Source organism: Hypanus sabinus, chromosome 11, assembly GCF_030144855.1.
Source record: "Hypanus sabinus isolate sHypSab1 chromosome 11, sHypSab1.hap1, whole genome shotgun sequence".
NCBI classification, from domain to species: Eukaryota; Metazoa; Chordata; class Chondrichthyes; order Myliobatiformes; family Dasyatidae; genus Hypanus; species Hypanus sabinus.
The window spans coordinates 4,913,328-4,937,240 of NC_082716.1; the positions used below are offsets into that span (position 1 = coordinate 4,913,328).

General features: G+C 41.3%; 1 long non-coding RNA gene across 3 annotated transcripts in view; it reads right to left on the reverse strand.

The window, feature by feature from the left end:
- The window catches only part of LOC132401672 (uncharacterized), a 145,325-nt gene that overhangs the window by 45,755 nt on the left and 75,657 nt on the right, over positions 1 to 23,913 (reverse strand). For all 3 annotated transcript variants that reach the window (XR_009514661.1, XR_009514662.1, XR_009514660.1), the window contains one exon: positions 499 to 592. This is a non-coding gene — a long non-coding RNA (uncharacterized LOC132401672). The remainder of the gene's footprint in view (positions 1 to 498; positions 593 to 23,913) is intronic.

The following is a 23,913-nucleotide window of genomic DNA, read 5'->3' on the forward strand; positions in this document are numbered from 1 at the left end:
GCACAATATTGTGGTCTGAAGGGTCTGCCTGTACTGTTCTGTAGTGTTCTATGTAATATCAGGTAGTAAGTTTTGCTCAAATGATTCACATCTATACTATGGCAGTAGGCATTCTCACGTTTAGCTCAACAGGACCACAGTGGTGTCACCAATCAAGTATCATGTTATAAGGCAAGAAAACATTCTTGCAAGGATGAGTTCCACACATGGGTTACAGCATTTCCACTAAATGTAATTGGCAGTTCCATTCCTCTGGCATAATCAGTCTCCGATGGGGAACTCTAGAAACTGCCTTTTCTAAAAGTTCCCTTCTGGAAAGCACTATAGGGGTATTAAAACAAAAACTTCACACCATCTTAAAAGTTTCTTCCCCCAGGCTGTTAATCTCATCAACTATTCTAGTTTGCATTCTCACATCCCCACTATCTATTACCCCCACATTACTTCTACTTCTTCTTCTTCTTCTTAAACCCATCACTGCCACCAACAACAGCTCACCAGAGACTTCTGTCCTGGCTGTCCCTAGGTGTAGGCCATTTCTGAAGATCCTTCCTCTCCAGGGATGAGGTTCTCAGAGCTGCTGTTGGCATTTCTGTAGAAGGAATAATTTGAAGGTAATTGAAAGAATATATAGGGGGTATGTCTTCACAAAGAGAGTGGAAGGTCTGTGGAATGTACTACTGAGGATAGTGGTAGGGGCAGATTTTTTTAGGGACATTTAAGAGACTCTTAGATAGGCACATAGGGAAATGGAGGGTTATGTGGGAAGAAAAAGTTAGACTGAGTTCAAAGGTCAGCACAACATTGAACCCTCTGAAGGGCCTGTACTGTGCGTTAGTGTTCAATGTTCTATGTTCTATGGTTAATCCACTGACATTAAAGTCCAGGTGAACTGTGCCTAATATGCTGCTATACTCATATTTAACTATGCAAAAAATGAAATTCTTTTGAGGGACAATGAAGTTTTCTGATGAAAGAGACACTGAAATATTAACCTGTTTTTTTTCCTTCACTTCGATCTGACAGATCGGCAAATCTGCCATTTTGTGGATAATTTTACATTGCAAATGAAATATAATATTTATAGTTGCATCTCAAATTGTTGAATGAAAAGGAATGTGTGTTATCCAAAGGCCTAAGGCTATTTTCGTCTAGTCTTCTTAAAGGTAACAGAAACTGAACCCAATTGTATCAGCCTCGCTACGGGTTACAGGTGTCAACGTTCATACTTCGCATCCGGCTCGTTCTACCCACCAAGGGGTGGGGAAACCCAGCACATCTGAATAACGTGGGAAGTATCTCTGGCTGAAAGAGGGAAAGACAATCCATCTTCAAAGTTTGCCACACACGGACTTAGAGGCAAGACAAATTAGTGTGGCCATGGTGTCTTTTTGTGTAACAATATTTTCTTCCCCTTTGTTGCTTTTGAAAAGTAGTTCTTTACAGCGTTTGAGTCCACATCAAACATGTTCAGCAAGGATTAGATTGATAGATGATATGACCATAGCTCACGAATTTCGCTCTGTAAGCAATCAGAAATGGGCACCGTGGTAGCATAGTGTTTAGCGTGGCACTATTTCAGCTTGGGTTGTTGGAGTTCGGAGTTCAGTTTTCATGTCCTCTGAAAGAAAGTTTGTATGTTCCCTCCCATGAGCACATGTGTTTTCTTTGGGTGAACTGGTTTCCTGCCACAATCCAAAGGCATGCCAGTTCGTAGGCTAATTGGTCATTGTAAATTGTCCTGTGATTAGAATAGGGTTAAATTGGTGGGTTACTGGGCTCATTGAGCTGGAAGAGCCTGTTCTGCATTGTATCTTTAAATATAATAAATAAGATTAGTTGGCAGAAAATTCTCTTGGGCTTTCTTTGCCATTCAGTAAGATAATAACTGATTTACATTAACTGTATTTTATTTACACGAGAAATTATACAGGTGCTGGAAATCCAGAACAACACACACAAAATGCTGGAGGAACTCAGCAGATCAGGCAGCATCTATGAAAATGAATAAACAGTCGATGTTTCAGACCAAGACCCTTTATCAGGACTGGAAAGAAAGGGGTGAAGAAGCCTGAACAAGAAGGTTTGTGAGGGGAAGGAGTACAAACTGGCAGGTGACAGGTGAGACCAGATGAAGGGAAGAAGTAGAAAGTGGCAAGTGATAGAAGACACCAAGTGAGAGGGAGGGAGGATTGAAGTGAGAAGCTGGGAGGTGATAGGTTGAAAATGCAAAGGGCTGAAGAAGAAGAAGGAATCTGATAGTGGGCAATGGGAGAAAGGGAAGGAGGAGAGGACCCAGAGGGAGGTTTTGGGCAGGTGAGGAGAAGGGTTGAAAGGGAATAGAAAAAGGGAAGGGGGGGGGGTGTGAGTGATTGTTGGAAGTTGGAGAAATTGATGTTCCTGTTGTCATATTGGAGGCTACTCAGACAGAATATGAGGTGTTGCTCCCTCCATCATGATGGAAGAGGAGGCCATGTCAGAATGGCTGTTGGGAATAGAATCTTTTCCAGTCCTGATGAAGGGTCTCAGCCCAAAACATTGACTGTTTATACTCCTCCATAGATTTTGACTGACCTGCTGAGTTTCTCCAGCATTTTGTGTGTGTTGTTCAAAATTTCCAGCATCTATACCTCAGCCTATATGAAAATATTAAACTTATCCTAATTCTAAAATATTAACCTGTTTCTCTTTCCAGATTCTGCAGAAGCCTGTTGGGCATTTCCAGAATGTTCTGTTTGTATTGAAGTGTGTCTCCATGATGTAAATCAGGTTTTCATGAGGGGGAGATTGCAAAGGTAGTGCTGGCTCACTGTGCTTGTCTTCTCTTGGGGAGACTCCTCTCTGCTGGATTTCAATGGTGACATTGTGGCACACCATTTTGAGGAAGTAGAGAGGCTACAGAAGGACTCAGACAAGTTAAGAGAATAAGCAAAGAAGTAGTAGATGGAATACAGTGTCAGGAATGAAAGGGTCAACTATTTTCGAAATGGAAAGAAAATTCAAAATCTGATGTGCAAAGGGACTTGGGAGTCCTTGTGCAGGAGTCCCTAAAGGTTAGTTTGCAGGTTGAGTCAGTGGTGTGGAAGGCAAATACAATGTCAGCATTCATTCCAAGAGGACTAGAATATGAAAGCAAGGATGTAATGTTGAGACTTTATAAAGCACTGGTGAGGCCTCACTTAGAGTATTGTGAGCAGTTTTGGGCCCCTTGTCTTAGAAAGGATGTGTTGAAACTGGAGTGGGATGAAAGGAGGTTCAGAAAATTGGATTGAGTAGTTTGTTATCTGAAGACTGTTTGATTCTCTCTGGACATGTATTCACTGGAATTCAGGAGAATGAGGGGTGACTTCATTGAAACCTATCGAATGGTGAAAGGCCTTGATAGAGTGGATGAGAGGGTGTTTCTTATGGAAGGAGAGTTTAAGATCTGAGGACCCAGCCTCAGAATATAGGGGCATTGCTTTAGTACAGAGATGAGGGGGAATTTCTTTAGCTAGAGAATGGTGAATCTGTGAAATTCGTTGACACAGGCAGCAATGGAGGTCAGGTCATTACGACTATTTAAGGCAGGGGTTGACAGATACTTGACTGGTCAGGGCATGAAGGTACAAGTGGAGAAGGCAGGAGAATAGAGCTGAGCGGAAAAAGTGATCAGCCATGACAAAATGATGGAGCAGACTTGACAGGCCAAATGGCCTAATTCTGCTCTTATATCTCATAGTCTAATGGCCTTATACAGGAGCAAGATAGATCAGCTGGTTGAGTGGTGTCGCAACAACAAATTTGTATAAATTGCCAATAAGACCTCAGGAAGGAAGAGTTGAGGGAACACACACTAGTGCTCATTGAGAGATCAGCAGTGTGGAAAGGGTGAGCAGTTTAAAGTTCTTGGATATCAACATCTCTGAGGATCTATTCTGGGCCCAGCATATTCATGCAATTACAAAGAAGGCATAAAAGAAGCTTTGTTTCATTAAGAACTTGAAGAGACTTGGTATATCACCAAAGACTACTGCAAATTTCTACAAATGTACTGTGGAGAGTATTCTGACTGGTTGCATCACTGTCTGGTAAGGAGGGGCCACTACACAGGATCAGAAAAAGCTGTAAACTTAGCCAGCTTCGACATGGGTACCAGCTTCCCAGGCATCGAGGAGACCTTCAAAAGATGATGCCTCAAAAGGCGGCATATATCATTAAGGACCCCCATCACTCAGGACATGCCCTCTTCTCATTGCTACCATCAAGGTGGAGATTCAGGAGCCTGAAGACACATTCTCAATGATTCAGGAACAGCTGAATGGACAATGAACACTACCTCACTACTTTGTATTGTTATTTATTTTTTGTTTCCTTTTGCACTACCTATTAATTTAATTATCTACTGTATATAATATATATAATAATATATATACGGTGCCTATAAGAAGTATTCACTCCCTTGGAAGTTTTCATGTTTTATTGTTTTACAACATTGAATCACAGTAGATTTAATTGGGTTTTCTTGACACATCAACAGAAAGACTCTTTCATGTCAAACTGAAAACAGATCTCTACAAAGTGATCGAAATTAATTACAAATATAAAACACTAAAGAATTGATTGCAAAAGTATTCACCCTCTTCAAGTCAGTATTTAGTAGATGCACCTTTGGCAGCAATCACAGCCTTGAGTCTGTGTGGATAGGTCTCTATCAGCTTTGCACATCTGTACACTACAATTTTTCCCAGTCCTTCTTTATAAAATTGCTCAGGCTCTGTCAGATTGATGGGGATCGTGCATGAACAGCTCTTTTCAAGTCGAGACACAAATTCTCAATTGGATTGAGGACTGGACTCTCACTTGGCCACTCCAGGACATTATCTTTGTTGTTTTAAGCTATTCCTATGGAGCTTTGGCTTTACACTCGGGGTCACTGTCTTGCTGGAAAACAAATCTCCCGAGTTGCCGTTTTCTTGCAGACTGCATCAGGATTTCCCTGTATTTTGCTGCATTCATTATACCCTCTACCTTCACAAGCCTTCCAGGGCCTACTTCAGTGAAGCATCCCCACAGCATGATGCAGCCACCACCATGCTTCACAGTAGGTATGGGGTATTTTTGATTATGTGCAGTGTTTGGCTTACTCCAAGTATTGTGTTTAGTCTGATGAGCAAAAAGCTCAACTTTGGTTTCATCAGACCATAAAACCTTCTTCCAGCTGACTTCAGAGTCTCTCACATGCCTTCTGGCAAACTCTAGCTGAGATTTCATGTGAATTTTTTTCAACAATGGCTTTCTCTTAGCCACTCTCTCATAAAGATGTGACTGGTGAAGCACCTGAGCAACAGTTGTATACACAGTCTCTCCCCTCTTGACCACTTGTAACTCCTTTAGAGTTGCCATAAGTCTCCTCTACTTGTCCCCTTCCTGAAAAGTCACTCAGTTTTTGAGGATGGCCTGCTCTAGGCAGATTTACAGCTGTGCCATATTCTTTCCATTTCTTGATGATTGACCTAACTGTACTCCAAGGGATAGTTAGTGATGAAAATTTTCTTGTATCCATCTCCTGACTTGGGCTTTTCAACTACCTTTTTGCGGAGTTGCTTGGAGTGTCCTTTTGCTTTCATGGTGTAGTTTTTCCAGGATACTGACTCACCAGCAGTTGGACCTTCCAGATACAGGTTATTTTTACTACAATCAATTAAAAGCCCTTGACTGCTCACAGATCTAGAAAAACAGATCTTCTCCAAAAACAGATCCACATTATGTGGCTTCTAAAACCAAATGACTGCACCAGTGATGATTTGGTCTGTCATATTAAAGGGGGGGGGTGTGAATATTTATGCAAACAACTATTTTGTATTTTATATTCAAAATTAATTTAGATCAGCTTGTTGAGATTTGTTTTCACTTTGACACAAAAGAGTCTTTTACTGTTGATCAGTGTCAAAAAAGTCAAATTAAGTCCACTATGATTCAGTGTTGTAAAAAAATAAAATTTGAAAACTTTTGGGGGGGCAGGCAGTGAATAGCACTGTATATATATATATATATATATACACACACACATTGAGCCCATCGAGTCTGCTCTGCCATTCATTCATGGGCTGATCCAATTCTTCCAGTCATTCCCCACTTCCTTGCCATCTCCCCATACTCTTTGATGCCCTGGCTAATCAAGAACCTATCTCTCTCTGTCTTAAATGCACCCAATGACTTGGCCTCCACAGCCATTCATGGCAACAAATTCCACAGATTTACCACCCTCTGATTAAAGTATTTTCTATATATATATATAATATATATTTCTTCTTGTAATTTAGCTTTTATTTATCATTGTGTATTGCAATGTACTGTTGCCACAAAAGAACAAATTTTATAACATATGGCAGTGATATTAAACCTGATTCTGATTCTTACCCCCACAGTGACATAGAAATACTGACCCTGTATGATGTGGTTGTGATTAGCTTTATAAAAGGTGTTGTCCATCTTAACCATGACACCTCTCCTGAAAGGTCTTGTTTTCATAGTTAAACAATCATCTATAATTCATAATTCATATTTCTATACCATCAGGTTCTTGAACCAAAGGGAAGAACATCGGAAAACTTCACTTGCCGCATCACTGAACTGTTCCCACAACTTATGGATTCACTTTCACGGACTCTTCATCTCATGTTCTAAATATGTATTGCTTATTTATTTAACTTTTTAAATATTTGCTCTATTTGTTGTTTTTTGCACATTGGTGGTATGTCCTATTGGGTGTGAACTTTCATTAATTTAACTTTGTTTCTTGTAATTACAATGAATGCCTGCAAGAAAATGAATCTCAGGGTGGTATGTGATGACATACAGAATATATACTTTAATAAAAAATCTACTTTGAACATTGAAATAAGCTCTTAAGCATGCACTGAGGGTAAAGCCGAAGGTTTCTGCTATTGAACATCCAAGGAGCTAAAAAGAATCCTTGTCAGTTTGTAGGTAGTTTCTAGTGAGGCAACGTGGAATCTTGTGTGAAAGTAAATGATTGATGCAGTTTGCTGCCTCTTTAATGAAAAGCTCTAGGATTCAAGGTGGTTAGCAGAATGGTGTTTTATTTTTTTCTTCATTTGCCATCACACTTACATTCCAGCTGTGATGCACAGGTTTGGTGCACTTTCACAGCTGCTGACATTCTCCACCTCCAAGAGGGCCATAACCTTGTCATGGTTTGGAGGCTTGTGTGCTTCAATGACCTGGAGAGCTATGCTGACTGGAGTCAATACTTTGTGCTTTGGCTCTTAGTAGGGCCACCCTTGCCAAACAGGTCAAAGGGCAGTGGTTCACTGGTCCTCCAGGTTCAGGAGTTCAGCTCAGGGTTAATGACCCTGACCAGGCAAACAAAACTGTTATGGAAACAGCAATGAAGAATCCTTCTACAACTGTATTCAGACAGAGATGCCTTTGTGTCATCTGCAAATTTGCTAATGTTACTTTTAATCCCTTCATCTAAATCATTAATGTATATTGTAAATAGCTGCGGTCCCAGCACCGAGCCTTGCGGTACCCCACTGGTCACAGCCTGCCATTCTGAAAGGAACCCGGTAATCCCTGCTCTTTGTTTCCTGTCTGACAACCAATTTTCTATCCATGTCAGTACATCTACCCTCAATACCATCTGCTCTAATTTTGCCCACTAATCTCCTATGTGGGACCTTATTAAAGACTCTGAAAATCCAGGAACACTACACCCACTCACTCTCCCTTGTCCATTTTCATAGTTACATCCTCAAAAAATTCCAGAAGATTAGTCAAGCATGATTTCCCCTTCGTAAGTCCATGCTGAATTGGACCGATCCTGTTACTGCTATCCAAATGTGCCGCTACTTCATCTTTTATGATTGACTCCAGCATCTTCCCCACCACTGATGTCAGGCTAACTGGTCTATAATTCTCTGTTTTCTCTCTCCCTCCTTTCGTAAAAAGTGGGATAACATTAGCTACCCTCCAATCCCCAGGAACTGATACTGTATATCAATTTCTTTAACTTCCAGTAATTATTCCCTTTCCTCTTCCCTCTTCTTCCATTCCTCATTCTAGCTTCCCCTTACCTCTTCTCTTCTCCTCAGCATCCCCTGGTGCCCCCATTCCTTTCATTTCTCCCAAGGTTCTCTCCTCTCCTATCAGAATCCTTCTTCTCTAGCCCCATACCTCTTCACCTATTACAACCCCACTTATTTAATCTCCCCTCCCCCACTCACCTGGCTTCACCAGCTTGTCCCCTTTCCTTTCCTCCACCTTCTTATTTTGCTTTTCTCTGAGTTTCTTTCCAGTCTTGAAGAAGATTATTGGCCTGAAATGTTGACTGTTTGTTCCTTTCCATAGAAGCTGCCTGACCTGCTGAGTTCTTCCAGCAATATGTGTGTTTTGATCTGGATTTCCAGCATCTGCAAAATCTCTGGTGTAGAAATGGTGTCAATGTGTGGTTGATGTTAAGCACTAACTTGATGGGCCAAAGGACCTGTTTTCATGCTGTTTGTGTACATCTAAGATTATTTATTTGTTAACAAAAAATAAAGTTTATTTTCATATAATTTAAAATATCCTGAACGATAATATTTGCATGTGATCATCTGAGCCGACCCCATTTGTAAATCACCAGGGGTATGAACATTCGTAAACGGAACATTCCAGAAATGCTGAGAATGAAAGCGCTGTTGTCTGTAAACCACCATCGGACACAGTAAAAAGAATCAGTTTGCCGATTATTAACAGCTATGTACACTCTGGCAACCGATACTCTGGCACCATTCCACACTTATTGAGACCAGACACCGTAGTTATTCAGTTTAAATTATCTGCATAGTTTCAGTAACTCAGGACTGAAGGTTGCTCTGGGAGAGCTGCTTTCTATCCAAAAATGGCAGTATTTATTGATTTTATATCATGCTTTCCACTGCCTTCAGTATGTCCCTTCGATTGTAAACGACACATTATCTAAGAAATGATGTGCTGGCATTGGTGATGGTCCAGAGGAGGTTCACAATCCAGTTAAAAAATTTTCCCTCCCCCCTCCTCTCTTCTTTTATTCCCTGCTTTGGCCTCTTACCTCTTCTCATCTGCCTATCACCTCCCACTGGGTCACCCCTCCTTCCCTTTCTCCCATGGTTCCCTATCCTCTCCTATCAGATTTCATCCTTTCCAGCCCTTTACCTTTCCCAACCACCTAGCTTCAGCTATCACCTTCTAGCTATCATTCCCCTCCCCCCATCTTTTTATTCTGGCATCTTCTCCTTCATTTTCTGTTTTGAGGAAGGATCTTGGTCCAAAACGTTGACTGTTTATTCCCCTCCATTGATGCTGCCTGACCTGCTGAGTTCCTCCAGCATTTTGTGTGTGTTGGTTCATAAGAATGATTCCAGGAATGAAAGGATTAACATATAAGGAATGTTTGATGGCTCTGGGCTTGTAGACCATTCAGCCCTGGACTTCAAAAGAATGAGAAGGAATCTCACTGAAACTCATCAAATATTGAAAGGCCTAGATGGAGTGGATGTGGAGATGATGTTTCGAATATTTGGGGCAAGTCTCAGACCAGAGGGCCCAGTCTCAGACCAGAGAGTTGTCCATTTAGAACAGAGATAAGGAGGAATTTCTTTAGCCAGTGGGTGGTGAATCTATGGAATCCATTGTCACATACGGTTGTGAAGGCCAAGCCATTGGGTATACTTAGTGGGGGTTGATAGATTCTTGATTAATCAGGGCATCAAAGGTTATGGGAAGAAGGCAGGAGAATGGGGTTGAGAGAAGAATAATAAGTCAGCCATGATGGAATGGTGGAGCAGATTTGAAGGGCTGAATGATCTAATTCTGCTCCTATATAGAAACTTAGAAAACCTACAGCACAATACAGGCCCTTCAGCCCACAATGCTGTACTGAACATGTACTTACTTTAGAAATTACCTAGGGTTATACATAGCCCTCTATTTTTCTAAAATCCATGTACTTATCCAGGAGACTTTTAAAAAACCCTATTATATCTGCCTCCACCACAGTCGCTGGCAGCCCATTCCACACACCCACCACTCTCTGCATAAAAAACTTACCCCTGACATCCCCTCTGTAAACTATGCCCTCTCGTGCTTGCTGTTTCAGCCCTGGGAAAAAGCCTCTGACTATCCACACAACCAATGCCTCTCATCATCTTATTCAACTCTATCAGGTCACCTCTCATCCAAGGAGAAAAGGCCAGGTTCACTCAAACTATTCTCATAAGGCATGCTCCCCGATCCAGGCAACATCCTTGTAAATCTCCTCTGCACCATTTTAATGGTTTCCATATCCTCCCTGTAGTGAGGCGGCCAGAACTAAGCACAGTACTCCAAGTGGGTTCTGACCAGGGTCCTATATAGCTGCAGCATTACCTCTCAACTCTTAAACTCAATCCCATGGTTGATGAAGGCCAATGCATTGTATGCCTTCTTAACCACAGAGTCAACCTGCACAGCAGCTTTAAGGGTCCTGTGGACACAGACTCCAAGATCCCTCTGATCTTCCACACTGCCAAGAGTCTTACCATTAATACAATATTCTGCCATCATATTTGACCTATAAATATGAACCACCTCACACTTATCTGGGTTGAACTCTATCTGCCACTTCTCCGCCCAGTTTTGCATCCTATCAATGTCCCGCTGTAACCTCTGACAGCCCTCTACACTATCCACAACACCCCCATTTATGTCATCAGCAAATTTACTAACCCATCTTTCCACTTCCTCATCCAGGTCATTTATAAACATCATGAAGAGAAGGGGGTCACAGAACAGATCCCTGAGGCACACCGCTGGTCACCGACCTCCAAGCAGAATATGATCCATCTACAACCACTCTTTCCCTTCTCTGGGCAAGCCATTTCTTGATCCACAAAGCAAGGTCCCCTTGGATCCTATGCTTCTTTACTTTCTCAATGTATTGCTCCCTCATAACAACAAATTTCATGAGATATGCCAGATATATTAAACCTGATTTTGATACTGAATCACAATTCAAGATTAAATATCAGATTTATTATTTTATCACAAGAACATCAAAGCACTGAAACATATAGTGAAAAGAATTGTTTATATCAGTGACCAATACTGTCTGGAGATGTGCTGGGGGAAGCGTTGCCAACATAGCATACTAACAACAAATTGCTATTGTTTACAACCAGATTAATTACTGTTATATACACTCAGTCACAATGTTATTAGGTACACCTGGACACCTGCCCTTGAATGCAAATATCTAATCAGCCAACCAGATGGCAGAAATTCAACGCATAAAAGCATGCAGACTTGGTCACGAGTTTCTGTTGCTGTTCAGATCAAACATCAGAATGGGGATGAAATGTGATCTAAGTGACTTTGACCATGGAATGATTATTGGTGCCAGACGGGATGGTTTGAGTATCTCAGAAGCTGCTGATTTCCTGGGATTTTCACGTACAACAGTCCCTAGAGTTTACAGAAAATGGAGTGAAAAACAAAAAGCATACAGTGAGCAGCAGCAATTCTGTGGGCAAAAGCACCTTGTTAAGGAGAGAGGACAGAGGAGAATGACCAGACTGATTCAAGCGGACAGGAAGGTGACAGTAATTCAAATAGCACACATTACAACAGTGGTGTGCAGAAGAGCATCTCTGAACTCCCAACACATCAGACCTTGAAGTGGATGGGGTACAGCAACAGAAAACCATGAGCACGCACTCAATAGCCACTTTATTAGGTACAGGAGGTGCCTAATAATGCAGCCTTGAGAGTAGACAAATTACTTTTTCCTGTCATTAATTATACAAATTGATTCCAATAATTTAAAGAGATTTCAGAGCATTAATCCATGATAAATATTAACATATTGATATCCCAATAAGAAAAGTAAAGAGTTAAATGAATTTGTACATCATTATAAGCAATTGTTTTTAATCTGTGTTATTTCAAAGAGAATGTTCAATCGTAAATTGCTCTAACCTCAACTATTTTGGTTGCGCTCTCTGACAGCTGTTAGTACTTACAATTATTCCACTTACAGAAGGCATTTGTGCTTTTGAAGGATGTAATTTTTCAAAATAGCAAAAGAAATCAAATCATTTGCAGACGAGCAAATTTCTCAGGCTGATCCACAGAGACTTCAATGTCCCGTAATCCACATAACTGCCTAATATACCATAAGACCAGAATTAGGCCACTTCGCCATTAAGCCTGCTCTCCCATTTTATCAAGGCTAATCCATTTTCTCTCTCAGCCCAACTCTCCTGCTTGCTCCCTGTTTTCCTTCATGTCCTGACTAATCAAGAATCTAACAACCTCTGCCTTAAATATACCCAAATACTTGGCCTCCACAGCCATCTGTGGCAATGAATTCCACAAATTCAATATTCTCTGTCTAAAGAGATCCCTCCTCATATCCATTCTCAAAGGATGCCCCTCTATTCTGAGGCTGTGTCCTCTGGTCTTAGACTTCCCCACCCTAGGAAACATCCTCTCCATGTCCACTCTATCAAGGTGTTTCAACATTTGATAGGTTTCAATGAGGTCATTCTTTGGAATTCCAGTGAATACAGGCCCAGAGCCTGTGAGAAGCCTTTCAACCCCTGAATCATTTTTGTGAGCCTTCTTTGAACACTCTCCAGTTTCAGCACATTCTTTCTTAGATAAGAGGCCCAAAACCATTCACAACACTCCAAGCGAGGCCTCACCAGTGCTGTATAAATCCTCAAAATCACATCCTTGCTTTTATATTCTAGTCCTTTTGAAAAGAATATCAACCAACTATTTCTCCTCACAATATCTCCACCGTGAAATGCCTCATAAAGATTAGCTTTATTCATTATACTTACAACAAAATGTATTGTGAAATGCTTTCACTTGCGTCAATGACCATCATAATCCAAGGATGTTCTGGGGCCAGACTGCTTGTGTTGTCATTATTCCAGTGCCAACATAACATATCCACAGCTTACACACATTTTTGGAATGTATAACCATATAACAATTACAGCACGGAAACAGGCCATCTCGGCCCTTCTAGTCCGTGCTGAACGCTTACTCTCACCTAGTCCCACCTACCTGCACTCAGCCCATAACCCTCCATTCTTTTCCTGACCATATACCTATGCAATTTTACTTTAAATGACAATATCAAACCTGCCTCTACCACTTCTACTGGAAGCTCATTCCACACAGCTACCACTCTCTGAGTAAAGAAATTCCTCCTTGTGTTACCCCTAAACTTTTGCCCCCTAATTCTCATCTCATGTCCTCTTGTTTGAACCTCCCCTACTCTCAATAGAAAAAGCCTATCCACATCAACTGTATCTATTCCCCTCATAATTTTAAATACCTCTATCAAGTCCCCCCCAACCTTCTATGCTCCAAAGAATAAAGACCCAACTTGTTCAACCTTTCTCTGTAACTTAGATGCTGAAACCCAGGTAACATTCTAGTAAATCTTCTCTGTACTCTCTCTATTTTGTTGACATATTTCCTATAATTTGGTGACCAGAACTGTACACAATACTCCAAATTCGGCCTTACCAATGCCTTGTATAATTTTAACATTACATCCCAACTCCTATACTCAATGCTCTGATTTATAAAGGCCAGCATACCAAAAGCTTTCTTCCACATGAGATTCCACCTTCAGAGAACTATGCACTATTATTCCCAGATCACTCTGTTCTACTGCATTCCTCAATGCCCTACCATTTACCACGTATGTCCTATTTTGATTATTTCTACCAAAATGTAGCACCTCACACTTATCAGCATTAAACTCCATCTGCCATCTTTCAGCCCACTCTTCTAACTGACCTAAATCTCTCTGCAAGCTTTGAAAACCTACTTCATTATCCACAATGACACCTATCTTAGTATCATCTAAATACTTACTAATCCAATTTACCACCCCATCATCCAGATCATTAATGTATATGACAAACAACATTGGACCCAGTACAGATCCCTGAGGCACACCACTAGTCACCGGCCTCCAACCTGACAAACAGTTATCCATCACTACTCTCTGGCATCTCCCATCCAGCCACTGTTGAATCCATTTTACTACTTCAATATTAATACCTAACAATTGAACCTTCCTAACTAACCTTCCATGTGGAACTTTGTCAAAGGCCTTACTAAAGTCCATATAGACAATATCCACTGCTTTACCCTCATCAACCTTCCTCGTAACCTCTTCAAAAAATTCAATAAGATTTGTTAAACATGACCTTCCATGCACAAATCCATGTTGACTGTTCCTAATCAGACCCTGTCTATCCAGATAATTATATATACCATCTCTAAGAATACTTTCCATTAATTTACCCACCACTGACGTCAAACTTACAGGCCTATAATTGCTAGGTTTACTCTTAGAACCCTTTTTAAACAATGGAACAACATGAGCAATAAGCCAATCCGCTGGCACCATCCCCATTTCTAATGACATTTGAAATATTTTTGTCACAGTCCCTGCTATTTCTACATTAACTTCCCTCAAGGTCCTAGGGAATATCCTGTCAGGACCTGGAGATTTATCCACTTTTATATTCCTTAAAAGCACCAGTACTTACTTCTCTTTAATCATCATAGTTTCCATAACTTCCCTACTTGTTTCCCTTACCTTACACGATTCAATATCCTTCTCCTTAGTGAATACCGAAAAAAAGAAATTGTTCAAAATCTCCCCCATTTCTTTTGGCTCCACACATAGCTGTCCACTCTGATTCTCTAAGGGACTGATTTTATCCCTTACTATCTTTTTGCTATTAATATAACTGTAGAAACCCTTTGGATTTATTTTCACCTTACTTGCCAAAGCAACCTCGTATCTTCTTTTAGCTTTTCTAATTTCTTTCTTAAGATTCTTTTTACATTCTTTATATTCCTCGAGCACCTCATTTACTCAATGCTGCCTATATTTATTGTAGATCTCTCTCTTTTTCCGAGCCACGTTTCCAATATCCCTTGAAAACCATGGCTCTCTCAAACTTTTAACCTTTCCTTTCAACCTAACAGGAACATAAAGATTCCGTACTCTCAAAATTTCACCTTTAAATGACTACCATTTCTCTATTACATCCTTCCCATAAAACAAATTGTCCCAATTGACTCCTTCTAAGTCCTTTCGCATCTCAAAGTTAGCCTTTCTCCAATCAAAAATCTCAACTCTGGGTCCAGTCCTATCCTTCTCCATAATTTTATTGAAACTAATGGTATTGTGATCACTGGACCCGAAGTGCTCCCCAACACATACGTCCGTCACCTGATCTATCTCATTCCCTAACAGGAGATCCAAAACTGCCCCTTCTCTAGTTGATACCTCCATGTATTGCTGCAAAAAACTATCCTGCACACATTTTACAAACTCCAAACCATCCAGCCCTTTTACAGTATGGGCTTCTCAGTCTATGTGTGGAAAGTTAAAATCTCCCACAATCACAACCCTGTGCTTACTACAAATATCTGCCATCTCCTTACAAATTTACTTTTCTAATTCTTGCTCCCCATTAGGTGGTTTATAATACACCCCTATAAGTGTTACTACACCTTTCCCAATCCTCATTTCCACCCAAATAACTTCCTTAGACGAGCCCTCTAATCTATCCTGCCAGAGCACCACTGCAATATTTTCTCTTACAAGTAATGCAACACCTTCCCCTTTTGTCCCACCAACTCTATCACACCTGAAGCAATGAAATCCAGGAATATTTAGTTGCCAATCACACACCTCTTGCAACCATGTTTCACTAATAGCTACGACATCATATTTCCAGGTATCAATCCATGCTCTAAGCTCATCCATCTTTCTTACAATGCTCCTAGCATTAAAGTAAATACATTAAGAAATTCTCCACCTCTTCCTGTCTGTTTATCACTAACAGTGCAAACAACTTTACTATCTTTTTTTTCTTCCTTCTCCCATACATCTGTTCCTACACTCTGGTTCCCTCCCCCCTCGTATCTAGTTTAAATCCACTGGAGCCTCTCTAGCAAACCCACCTGCAAGGATATTTGTCCCCCTCCAGTTCAGATGTAAACCGTCTCGCCGGAACAGGTCCTACCTTCCCTGGAAAACTGCCCAATTGTCTATAAATCTGAAGCCCTCTGTCCTGCACCATCTATTCAGCCATGTGTTGATCTGCACTATCTTACTATTTATAAACCCACCTGCATGTCGCACTGGTACCAATCCTGAGATTGCTATCCTGGAGGTCCTGTCCTTTAACTTGGCACCTAGCTCCCTAAACTCACCTTTCAGGACCTCCTCACTCTTCCTACCCATGTCATTGGTCCCTACATGAACCATGACATCTGGCTGCTCAACCTTCCTCTTGAGAATATTGAGAACTCGATCCGAGATATTGCGGACCCTGGCACCAGGGAGGCAACAGACCATCCGGGATTCTCAATCTCTTCCACAGAACCTCCTATCTGTCCCCCTAACTATCCAATCCCCTATCACTACTGCTCTCCTCTTTTCCCTCCTTCCCTTCTGAGCTGAGGGTCCAGTCACGGTTGCAGAGATGCAACCACTGCAACTTGTCCCTGGTAGGTTGCCCCACAAAACAGTATCCAAAATGGTATACTTATTATTGATGGGAACGGCCACAGGGGTGCTCTGCTCATTCTGTCTAATCCCCTTCCCTCTCCTGACAGTCATACAGCTACCTGTCTCCTGACTCCTAGGGGTGACTATCTCCCTGTAACTGCTGTCTATTTCTGCCTCTGTCTCTAGAATGATCTGAAGTTCATCGAGCTCCAGCTCCAGTTCCCTAACTTGGTTTGTCAGGAGCTGCAGATGGATGCACCTTTTTGCAGGTGTAGTTAGTAGGGACAATTGTGCTCGCCCTGACTACCCACATACTGCAAACTGTCCTAACTGCTGCCTCCATTACCTACTCCTAAGCTAATTAAATTAATTAAAGGAGCTTACCCGGCCTTACCTCACTTGGAGTGAAGCTCATCCTCAACCTCTGCTCACTTTTAAAATTCTCCCTCTGCCTCACGGGCCAACTTTCACATGCTTGCGCAGTCGTGCCTCGTACAAACCTCGCCTCTGCCCCACTCTGTCTCAGTCCACTCCGACAGTGGCCACTGTATATGGAGGTCTTTTTTTTAACCTTTGGCGCACTACATCATGCATCTGTGCAGTCTCGCCTTTTTTCCCCAATCAGTTAAAGAAAAAGGCTTCTCTCTGAGATGCCTTTACTTTTTCCCTTTCCGCCTCTTGCTTTGATTTAAATGAGGGAGGAAACCGGAGCACTTGGAGGAAACCCACACTTTCATGGGGAAAATGGACAAATTCCTTACATGAATGGAGAGGATGTTTCCTATAGGGGTAGTCTAGGACCAGAGGGCACAGCCTCTGAACAGAATGACCTCCCTTTAAAACAGATAAGGAGGAATTTCTTTAGTCAGAGGGCGGTGAATCTGTGGAATTCATTGCCACCAATAGTTTTGGAGGCCAAGTTATTGGGTTTATTTAAAGTGGAGTTTGATCATTTCTTGATTAGTAAGGGTTTTAATGGTTTTGGGGAGAAAACAGGAGAATGTGGTGCAGGGATAATTGGGGTGCTATAATTGCGTAGTGGTTGGCATGACAGTATTATAACTCAGAGAGTTGGAGTTCAGAGTTCAATTCTGACATCCACTGTAAAAAAGTTTGTACCTTTTTCCTATGAGAGCATTTTATTCAGGGTGCCTCTGGTTTCCTCCCACAGTCCAAGGATGTTCCAGTTAGTAGGTTAATTGGTCATTTTAAATAGTCCTGTGACTAGGCTGGGGTTAAATAGGTGGGTTACTGAGCAGTGCAGATTATTGGGCCAGACAGCTCTGTTCTGCACTGTATCTCTAAATAAAAACTGTAAAAAATTGGTGATGTTTGAATGACAGAACAGACTTGATGGGCTGAATGGCCTAATTCTGTACCTATGTCTTATGGTCTTAGGCAGGAATTGAACTGTGATTGCTGATGCTGTTATAGCATTATGCTAAGTGCTATACTACTATGTTAACTCAAAACATAATCAGCAATTAGCTTAATTGTATTATTTATATTAAACATAATGGTACAATGCTCTAAGCTAGAGTCAGGGAAAGTACAAGTTAAGTCAGAAAATGTCATGGCTAATACAAGGAGGGGGGAATTTTAAGGTGATTAGAGGTAAGTATGGGGGGCTGTCAGAGGAGAATGGTGAGTGTGTGGAACATACTTCCAGGGATGGTAGCAGTGGTCCCCAACCTCCGGGCCACGAAGCACGCAGGGTGCCGCTGTAGCCAGGACACACCCAGCACATCTTTAAGAGGAAAGCCGAAATAAACAAGCTAATTTTTTAGGTGCCGCCCGGCAAGTTAATGTCAGCCCAGATCACCCCCCTGCATGCTTTTTGGCCCGGAGGTTGGGGACCACTGCACGAGGGCAGGGGTTCCCAACCTTTCTTTATGCCAAGGACCAATACCATCAAGCCAGGTTGGGAACCCCTGCATTAGGGACATTTAAGAAATTCTTAGATCGGCACATAGTTGATAGAAAACTGGAGGACTATGTTGAAGGAACAAATTAGATTCAAGATTAAGATTATTTATCACATGTACACCAAAACATACAGTGAAATGTTTTGTTTGTGTTAACTGAGGGCAGCCTGCAAGCGTCGCCACTTATTCCTGCATCAACATAACATGACCACATTATCCTGCAGACCAACACAGAACACAATGAACAACAGCAAGTCCCAGCTCTGTTCCTCCCTCCCTCCCACCGTCCTTTAACCCCAGGACAGGCCTCCAGTGGACATGTGCTCGGGCCTGCAGACAGCAGGCTTTGATCTCCCCAGCAGAGAAGTTGAAGATTGGTCTTAGAGTAGGTTAAAAAGTCAGATAGATTGTGAACCAGAAGTCTTCTACTGTGCTGGAATGTTCTATGTTCTACATACACACGCTCGGCCTCTGAGAGCAGTGGGTTTGTGAAATGCACTGCCGGGGGTGGTGATGGAGGCAGATACATTAGGGACAATTTGGAAACTTGTAGGTGGACACATGAATGATAGAAAAATGGAGGACTACATGGGAGGGAGTGGTTAGATTGAAAGGTTGGGCTGAAGGGCCAATACTGTGCTTTACTGTTCTATATTCTATGTAATATTTGGTAACAGATTTTGCTCAAATAATCCACATCTATACTATGGCCCCAGACATTCTCACTGAACTGTTAATTCAACAGGACCACAGTGCTGTCAATAATCAAGTATCATGTTATAAGGCAAGAAAACATTCTTGCAAGGATGAATTTTACACATGGGTTACAACATCTCCATTAAATGTAATTGGCACTCTGAGTGATTGGTGGTTCCATACCACTGGAATAATCAGTCTCCAATGGGAAACCCTGCAAATTGCCTCTTCCAAAAGTTCCCTTCTGGAAAGCACTATAAGGCTATTAAAACAAAAAAAATCTTAGAAGTTTCTTCTCCCAGGAAGTTAATCTGATCAACCATTCTAGTTTGCACCCACATCCCTCTATCTATTACCCCCATTCTTCTTAAACCGACTGACAGGAGCTCACCTGAGTTCTCTGTTCTGGGCCAGTCCTTCAAGTTGTCCCATGTGTAGCCCATCTTTAAAGATCCTTACTCTCCCGGGGATGAGGTCTTCAGAGTTTTTGTTCGAGTTTCTCTAGTTTTAGGTTTTTATGGGGAGGGGTTGTTAGCCCCGTGACCAACTTTTCTTCTTTCGCAGGTGGGATGGAAACACACATGGCAGAGTCCCCCATCACTGCACTACAAATACTTTAATAATACTGTTTACATTGTAAATGATATTTATGTATTTATGCACATTTTATTCACAATCTGTACTTTAACCTCTAACTTTACTTTTATTCTTTATAATTGTTAAATGTTTGTTTTTGTTGTGCCCTGGCCAACACATCACAGCAAATTTCTAATACATGTAAATGTGTATGGTGGATAAAGTTGATCCTTGATTCTTGAAAGCAGGACAGTGGATGAGAAACAGGACCAACTATGAAAGTGGTGCAGCGGATAGGGGTGTTATAGTGCCAGAGGCCAGGGTTTGTTTCCTACCCCCAGCACTGTCTATGTGGAGTTCGCATGTTTTTCCTCTGATCATGTGGATTTTCCCTGGGTGCTCCAGTTTCCTCCTACATTTCAAAGACCTACGTGTTAGGCTTAGTGAGTTGTGGACATGCAATGTTGGCAGCAGAAGTCTGATGGAACCTATGGGCTGTCCCCGGCACAAATCTCGCTGATTTGATTTGATACAAACAATGCATTTCACTTATGTTTCAACATACAAGAGAAAAATTAAGTGTGGGGCATGAGATTCTTCTGAAAGCTAGAGCAGACTCAATAGGTCAAACAAAATATGAAAAATGTAACTGTTAACCTGGTTTTTGATTTTGCTTTTAAGTTTGAGCTATAGACTCAACATGTCACAGCAACATGAAAAATGACAAGGCGAGAGTTTCGACTTCAGAGGCAATTGGGAAATGTTGCTGGTTCAGTTACATTTCTCAATAATTCATTTCATACCCTGACAAATGCGAAACCTTCCATGAACCCACACAACTGGGTAATTCCAGAGAATGCTGATTTTCTTTTTGTTAAATTGTTTAAAACATAATAACTTGAATTCATATCCAATTATTTAAATAACAAAATGTTCTGCAAGAAGCATTAAAGATTAAAGATTAGCTTTATTTGTCACCTGTGCTGTACATTGAAACATACAGTGAAATACATTGTTTGCATCAAATCAAATCAATGAGGATTGTGCTTGGCAGCCTGCAAGTTTCTGGGGCATGCCACCTTCTCACAGCTCTCATTGTGGTGGGATTGTCTAAGACGAGAGGACACAGCCTCAAAATAGAGGGGCGTACTTTTTGAGCTAATTTGAGGATTTTTTTTAGCTAAGGAGTTATGAACCTGTGGAATTCATTGCCACAGGCAGTTGAGGAGGCCAAGTCTTTATGTATATTGAAGGCAGACAAGATTCTTGGCAGGTCAGGGCATGAAGGGATACGGGGGGGGGGGGGGGGGGAGGCAAGAGACTGGGGCTGAGAGGAGAAATGAATCAGCCATGATGAAATGGCGGAGCAGACTCAATGGGTCAAACAACCTAATTCTGCTCCTATATCTTATAGTCTTATCAGGTAGGAGGTACAAAAGCACCACCAGGTACAGAAACAGATATTTCCCTTGAACTACTCAGTTTTTCATTCAACTGTCTCAACCCCAATCATTACCTCAGTTTAAGACTACTTTGCACTAAAATATACTTTTTTTGATCTGATCATATTTTCTGATCGCCATGCTTCCAACACCAACATAACATGGCTACAACTCACTAACCTTAACCATATGTCTTTGGAGTGTGGGGGTAGAGTGGAGCATCCACAGGAAACCTACACAGTCATAGGGAGAACTCCTTGCAGGCACTCTTAGGTCAAAAAGACTTCAAGTAGTTGACACAACATCGTGGGCTGAAGGGCTTGGACTGTGCTGTAGCATGCTACGCTCAAGATTTCCAGCATCTGCAGAATCTCTTGTGTCTCAGGAATTTCATTGCACCTTGGTGGATATTTATGATAATATACAAACCTAAATTCAAACCCGAATTTGAACCTGAAACTGAACAGATAACATTTATTCAACAAATGTTGAGGTGCTGCTTCAGCAAGGTAGCATCCATCATTAAACATTCCCAGCATCCTGAACATGACATCTCCTTGCAGCTACCATTAGGCAGGAAGTACAGAAGCCTGAAGTCCCACATCACCAGGTTCAAGAAAACATTCAGTTCTTGAACCAACAACACAACCCTAATTACTACAGGTTAGCAACAGCATAAGACCATAAGACACAGGAATATAATTAGGCCATTCGGCATATTGAGTCTGCTCTGCCATTCAATCATGACTGATCCTTTTTTCCTCCTCCTCAGCCTCACTCTCCAGCCTTCTCCTTGTAACTTCTGATGCCATGGCCAGCCAAGAACCTATCAAGCTCTACCTTAAATATGTTCAATGACCTGGCCTCCACAGCCACCTGTGATAACAAATTTCTCTGCATCTCTGTTTTAAATAGATGCCTTTCTATCCTGAGGCTGTGTCTTCTTGTCCTAGACTCCCCCATCATGGGAAACATCCTTTCCACATCTACTCTGTCTAGGCCTTTCAACGTTCAAAAGATTTAAATGAGATCCCCCTCAGCCTTCTAAATTCCAGTGAGTACAGGTCCAGAGCCATCAAACATAATAATATCGTTTTCATTCCTGGAATCCTTGTGAACCTCCCCTGAACCCTCTCCAATGGCAGCACATCTTTTCTTAGATGAGGAGCCCAAAACTGTTCACAATACTTAAAGTGAGGCCTCACCAGTGTCTTATAAAGCTCCAGCATCACATCCTTGCTTTTGTATTCTAGACCGCTTGAAATGAATGCTAACATGGCATTCATTTTCCTTACTGCTGACTCTACCTGCAAGTTAACCTTTAGGGCGTTCTGCACAAGGATTCTCAAGTCCCTTTGCATCTCAGATTTTTGGATTTTCTCTACGTTTAGAAAATAGCCTGCACGTTTATTTCTACTACCAAAGTGCATGACCATGTATTTTCCAACATTGTATTTCATTTGCCACTTTCATGTCCATTCTCCTAATTTGTCTAAGTCCTGCAAAACGGTGGCCACTTTGATCACTTTGCACTAAAATGGACATTTTTTTGTTCTGATTGTGTTTTCTTATGGATAATGTGTATGTTTTCCTTGTGGATGCTCTGTGCCAGTGATGCTGCTGTAGGTTAGCTTTTCATTATTCCTGTGCACACATGGGCGTGTGCAGATCACAATAAACTTGACTGTGACTTTGATCTTCTTCCATCTCCTTCATCTGACTCTGCACCTGAATAAAAATCGAGTTGTCTTGGACTATAGGACATGACTTTTATTTAGAGATGTAGTGTGCCCCAAGCTGTAATATTATCGATCTAACCGTTACACTACTGACATAGTTTAAAGGTGAGGAGTAAGTGGCTCAGAGAGGATTTGAGGAAAATAATTTCTTTGGAGGGGTGGAGTTTGTTGGACTCTGGAATGCTGTCAGCATGGACAGTCATGGGCAGCAGAACAAACCATCTTGGAGATCTGAAATGCAAATAGTGGATGAGAAATCCAGACAGAGAGAAATCTGGATTACTCTAGACTGACGGGTGATGTAGGCAGAGACTCTTATAAAGATTTCAGTCTCTGAGGCTGATATGAAACCATCCATCAGCTGGGTAAACCCATGGAAAGGATCTGGCCCAGATGTGGTATCAGGCCAAGTACTAAAGACCTGTACTGATCAAATAACTGGAGTGTTCACTGATAACTTTGACCTCTCACTTTGACAGTCTGAGGTACCCCCCTGCTTCAAGCAGGCTTCAATTATACCAGTGCCTAAGAATAATGTGGTAACCTGTCTCAGTAACTACCATCTAGTGTACTTATACCCACAGTGATGAAGTGCTTTGAGAGGTTGGTGATGAAACTTATCTGCTGATATTTTAATAAGATATTGTTATTCTATTACTAATTTAACTAAGTCTAATGTACCCATAACCTATTCAATTTCACAATATGTTTTTTTTCTATACATGAAATTCAATAAAAAGATTGAAAAAGAAAGAAAAGAAACTTATCAACTCTTGCCTAAGAAGCAACTTGAATCCACTCTAATTTGCCTACCAGAGCAATAGCAGCAGTCTTTCAATGATTCTATTGTGTTTCTTCTTTGTATTTACTGTGAATGCCTATAAGAAAATGAATCTCAGGATTGTATATGGCAATTTAGAAGTAAATTGATAATACATTTATTTTGAACTTTGGACAAGTATCTGGACGCA